The sequence below is a fragment of the Tenrec ecaudatus genome, chromosome 5 (genome assembly GCF_050624435.1).
Source record: "Tenrec ecaudatus isolate mTenEca1 chromosome 5, mTenEca1.hap1, whole genome shotgun sequence".
Classification (NCBI taxonomy): Eukaryota; Metazoa; Chordata; class Mammalia; order Afrosoricida; family Tenrecidae; genus Tenrec; species Tenrec ecaudatus.
In genome coordinates, this window is record NC_134534.1 from 35,183,753 (window position 1) to 35,189,902 (window position 6,150).

Genomic DNA, 6,150 nt, shown 5'->3' on the forward strand with positions numbered 1-6,150 from the left:
CTCACGGTGACGCTAGAGGGCAGAGGGGACCTGCCCCTGGGAGTTTCTGAGACTGTCACTCAGTAGAGTAGAAAGCCCCATCTTTCTCCCAATGGAGCGGCTGGTGGTTTCAAACTGCCGACCTTGTGTTTAGCAGCTCAATGCATAACCACTGCACCACCAGGGCTCATTGAAAGGACCCAAAGGGAGCCAGACTCATCAGAAAGAGAGATTCTTTGGCAAAGTGGTTAAGAAGCACAGAATCGGAGAGGATTCTGGGAGACGAGGAAAAGGCAGGACACATAAACTAGCAGCGGCACCCAGGACAAAGGGAGGAAGGAGGAGCCAGGTACGGGTCCAGCTCGAGCACGCGGCGTGGATGGCTCCGAGGAGGATGACTGCCTACCCGGGGACAAGCTGGGCACCGACCGTTGTTGGAGCTCAGAGGCCGATCTTCCTGGTCAGGAGGAACGAGAGGTGCGTGTCTGCTGGTAAAGATAAGGGCTTTCCAAAATCATTTCTTTCCAAAGAGAAATCCTGACGGCAAGGGCAGGCAGCCAATGAAAATCTGGAAAGCGAGGACGGTGGAAAATTTTACACTTCCTTCCAACTTAAGTACCTAATTACGCCGCCCCTTTCCGCAGCTAGCACGAATCCTTCTCAAGCCACAGTGGGTATATTCCATCGTTCTGTGTCTCCTGAATTGCGCTGTTTTTCTGGGGGAAATGCAAGGGGTCTGGTAGAGCTGGCCCAAGCACACCCCATCACTACCTTCAGAAGCAGAGGCCAGAGGGACGGTGGGCTCCAACCATCGGTGGAAACGCCACTCACGGGAAGTGAGTGGCGGTCAGGCCATTGGCCTGCCTGCCTCCCAACAAGGGGGCTGGCGCACAGGCAAGCAGAGACAAACCTCTCCTGGAAGGACCTGGTCGTGAGAAACGCAGACATGGTGGGGAAATGAGACAGGCTCCAGAGTGCCAAAAAACACGGGGGGGGGGGGGGGGGGAACAACTGTTGTCATATGTTGGCTATTGTCAAAGGATAGCATGTGACTGTGGGGCTCCAGTCACGGCCAGTCATGTGTCAAATACTATTTAAGACACCAACTTTTTAAAAAAATCATTTTCTTGTGGTTTGGGTGAAAGCGTACACAGCACATTACTCTGCCAGCAACACTTCACACACGTTTTGTTCTTGACAACCCTTCAATGGAACAGCTCTCTTCTCATTGTCTCCCTGGGTCCCCTCCTGCCTGCTGGATTAGGCGCTGGGCTGCTAACCACAAGGTGGCTGGTTCCAGCCCCCTAGCAGCTCCAAGGGAAAAGGCTGAGGCTGTCTGTTCCCACAGATCCACAGCCCTGGAAACCCTCAGTGGGGCTGGCAGGAGCTGGAATCAATGGGATGAAGGTGGGTTTCCATGAAAATAAACCAGCCTCCAACAACCGAAGGGCCAGTCGGTGCAATTGTACGGTTATAGTAAATGTAACGGTTATAGTAAAGTCATAGAGGATAAGAAAGTTAGAGAATAAAATAAAGGAGTCAGATACATTTTGTGGTAGCAGGCTCACCTCAGCTCGTCTTGGTGGAACTGGGAGGAGAGAGAGGGAGACTTGACTATCTTGGGACATTTGTAGGTACCGTAAGACATGCATATTCAGTAGTTACATACATCACAAGGTGGGTGGTATCTACCTGAGCTCATAGGTGAGGAAATCTAAAACCTGCATTGGAGGAAGGTGGCGGGGGGCGGAGGGGGGGAGGGCTGGGTGACAGAGCAGGAAGAGATAGCAACAGGATGGCTGCTTCTGTAGGCGATACAATTAACCCGGTGCTCACTTTAAGGCAGCAGAGTTGTTAGGGGAGAATCTGTGGGAGCGATAATTAAAGCAGGATAATGCACTTGGATTCTACCTCTAACTTACCAAAGTGTAGGCTTTCCTCCTGTGGAATACTAGCTTTCCAGAATCCCTCTGTTATCAGTTAGGGAATAGAGTCTTCATCGTATTTCCTTCAACATTAGTTTCTCACAGGTTTCCTGCCTCTGGAGCTTTGTTTGGGGGTAGATGCTCCCCCTTTGGGCTGCTCATGGCTGATTCTCTGAGGAGCATGTTCCTCATGTGTGACTGTGCATGTCACATAGCTGTCTCTACTGTTTGGCCGAGAGGTACCCTGATGGCGGGTCCTGTTCCAGGTTTGAAGCATGAAGTGTACCTGCTCGGATAACCACATGCCGCTGATGTCATTGAAGAAGCAGGGCGTCAGCACTAAAGCCGATGAAACACCCAATGCTGCTTGTTCTCGGCCGTCGCAGGAGGGTGTGCAACTGTGCTGCACTTGAGTGGAGTGTCCAACACACTCCTGGCTCATGCCCTGGCTTTTACACACCTGGAAGTGTGTAAATGAGAGCCAACAATAGGTTCCCCTTGTTATTAAGATAAAACCAGACACCAAGGGCACAAATAGAAAGTAAATGTTTGGAAAATGATGATGGCAGCATATGTACAAATATGCTCGACACAATGGATGTATGGATGGTTATAGGAACTGTAAGAACCCTCAATAAAATGATCTTTTAATTAAAAAAGAAAGAAACAAACAACAGCCAGGAGCCAAGTATATCCTTACAAGCCAACATCCCTGCCCCAGCCACATGCAGGAACTGGACAACTGGGATGCCAAGCCACAGGGAGATCTGCTGGGACCGACAATGGCCTTCCTCACCTCCTTCTAAGTGAGAAACCCACTGTCTACAACCCTGCCCTACATTTCTATTTTCTAGCACTAGCATTATGAGACAATAAACATCAGTTGTTGAAACAAACAAACAAAAGAGCCCATACACCCGAATTCTTCCCCATTTGCTGGGCTCTGTACAGCTTCCTGCCCTCTGAGGGATGGAACCCTAGAGATGCTCAGTGGTCAGAGGCTCATCGCTTATAGAAAGGTCTGAAGTTCGAACCCACTAGCAGCTCCACGGAGAAAAGACCTGGAAATCCGTGGCCATCAAGTGACAGTCCAGGAAACCCGACACTGTCCCCTAGGGTCTCCATGAGTTAGTTCCACTTAACCGCCCACAACAAACACTACTGCCATGTGGGCCTTCTCTGAGCTAGCTATCTCCGTGGGACCTTTCTACCTGCTTGCTGCCACTGCTTCAGCCAGGAGGGGCTTTCACCTGGCTGGCTCCTTCTGGGTGTAGCCCTATGCTACCGCCTCATCAAAGCCCCCCATGGCCACCCCATTGGAAGTAGCTCTTCCCACCAGGTCAATTTCTCCCTGCAGTCTTTTGCCTCATTCCCACCCGGTTATTTGTTAGGCTGCTAACTGTGAGGTGAGCAGTTTGAAGCTATCAGCCGCCCCACTGGAGAAAAATGAGATCATCTGCACCTGTTACAATTCATAACCTCAGAAATCCACAACTGCCACTCTCCTTTGTCCTACAAGGCTGCTATTAGTTGTCATCCACTCAATGGCAGTGATAGGCCATTTGGTTGGGATAGGTTATATAAATGGAGATGCTCAATATGTGTTCTCTTGTGTCTGGTTTCGCTCAACATGTTTTTTCCCTGATAGATTTATTGATATAAAATTCACCTATTATACGCTCCCATAAGTTGTATTGTATATCCATCACAATCAGGTCTAAGGTACCCTGCCCCCCCCCCCTCCAATTCCCTCAACCTCCACCTCATCCTCGATAAATCACTGCATCAGTTATGGGCTCTATCAGCATGTTGTTAAAGCTCACCCTGCGATCACAGGTATCCGTGGACTGGCCCACCACCTTTCCACGGTTCGGCTGCATCACACCTGGTTTGTTCTTCCACAAGCCGACAGGCAGTCGGTGGTTTCCATGTAGGGCGACAGCTAACCTTGCTGTTCGAATGAGTGTTCAGGGCCAAGCGTTTGTGTGGTCTGTGTGTAGGTGTTGCATTCCAGCAGCAAGGGAACTGCTGGCCCCACAATCCCGGCAGCCTTTGAACAAGGGGTTTGCGGCGATGAATCCATGGACATTCAAGGGAAACGAGTTTCTGTTCATGTAACAAGATAAGAGCAAAACTCAAAGGAATATGAAAAAAGAAAGTGAATGGAAGATTATGATGCTAAGCCTAAAAACAGCAGCTGTTTCAAATGCCCCTTCCGTGCCCGTTCCGCACACTGGAGCGCACGTTCACCTGTGCTGGAAACGCTCTCTTCTACACGCAGAGCCAAGTTGGGGCTTTGGGGTCAGCAGATCCAAACCGCCGGCGGATCCACAGGAGAAAGATGAGGCTGGCTGTCTCTGAGCCCCTATCTAGGGCCACCCTGAGTCAGAATGGGCCCAGTGGCAGCGGGCGGCACAGGTAAGAAGGGGACTCAGCCCCCCAGAGGGCAGGCTCGTTTTTTTTGAGAACCCAGGTCTGTCCGTGGCTAGCTCCGAGGGGCTGGGAGGCCAACGTGCACCAGGGCGGTATTCATCGCAGGCACCCTGGCCTACATCCCCACCAGAAAGACTGTCGAATTAGAAAGACAAACGCCAGGCAGCATTCCACTCTCAGAAAACACACAGCAAGGCCGAGTTGAAAAGATGGAGGCCCTCCAGTTTGAACAAAGGGCTTTTCAGTGCTCCAGGAGGGCCCGGGTGCGCGTGTGTGCAGACTCGGCGGCCCCTGGCAGCAGCCGTGCGGGGTCAACTGAAGGTGAGAGAGACGCGGGGTGGTAGTCACATTGTTTTCATGTCAGTTCGGAGATATTTAAAAGTGCAGGGGTGGGCGGACGGTATTCGGCCTGCCACGGGGTCACAGCCAGATAGTGCCTTCTTATAGGCATTGCAGTCTCATCAGGAGGGCCTGGGACGCCCCCTCCCCCAACTCCCCTCTTAGCCGCTGGAGCCCTGGGATGGTTTCCACGCACTTTGGATCCACAGGACTCTGCGCCCACCGGCCTGTGATCTTCCTGCATTTTGCATCACTGCATGGGTCAAAAGAGGGGCCTGTGGGCTACTATCAGACTTACGGACTGGGCTGGGATACCTTCTGGATATATAATTACTTCTTGATATAAAGCTCTTCCTTACACGAGTGTCACTGGATTTGGTTCTCTAGTCAACCCAGAGCCGAGGGAGAGAATTCAGCCCCAAGGGCGGGTGTGGACGGGGAGAAGGGGGAGAGGACCCTTGAAATGCTAGGGCATCTGGAAGCAAAGGGTGGGGGCCAACAAGTAGATGCAGGGGGAGTGGGGGTCGAAGGTGAAGAGCAGGTTTTGGCAGGCTCCTGCTTCCTTGGCCCCCGCTGCCCCATGCAGTCAAACCACTGGCCGGGAGAGGTGGGTCACACCTGCAGGGTCTCTTCCAGCCAAAGTCACCCTGACTCCTGCCAAAGGACATTCCCCAGATGGGAAGGAGGTGGGTGGGAGCAGGGACTGACAGGATCCACCTGTAATTGTGAATGGGCTTCCTTGGAATGGCAGGCTGCTTGCTGTGTGTGAAAAATGAACCTCCTGAGGACAGGCGAGGGGACTCACTAGCGGCAAGAGTTGGGGGGAGCCCATCCTATGGACCACCTGATTCACTCTGAACCTGCCAGATCCAGAAGACAGTGAGGACATCAGAGGCGCGGCAGCCTGGAGTGGTAAAGCCGAGTGCTGGGGTGCAGGAGGCTGGCCTGTGGAGTGGGGTGCCCCTGGGCACTTGATTGGGGGAGTTGGACTCACTGATTCATAGCTGTGGAGCTGAGTGCCTTTGAGCTGAGGCTTACTGGAGTGGGGGGTCTCTGGGCTCTTAATTCAGGGAACGGGGTTCACTGATTTGCAGGGCTTGAGCTGAGGTTGACAGGGGCATGGAATGCCCTTGCGGCACTTGTTAGCAGCCCTGAAAGAACTCTGTATCATGCCCTGGTGAGCATTGTTATCCTCAGCAGTTCTCACTTATGAACCCTGTCATCATGAATACGGTCTGTGAGGGCTGGGTACCCACTGCAATGGATATTAGAACCCAGATTAAAACAAAACAAAAAACACAGAACCAGAAATCCCTGCCATCGTGTCCATGCCGACTCACAGTGACCCTACAGGTTAGGGAAGAACTCCCGAAGGTGGCTTCGGGGGTGGGCCTGGTGACCGGATTCTGTAAGGGTGCAGCTTCGAGAGCCCTAACGAGTGGTTGCCCAGCACACATGGGGCCGCCCCGAGTCG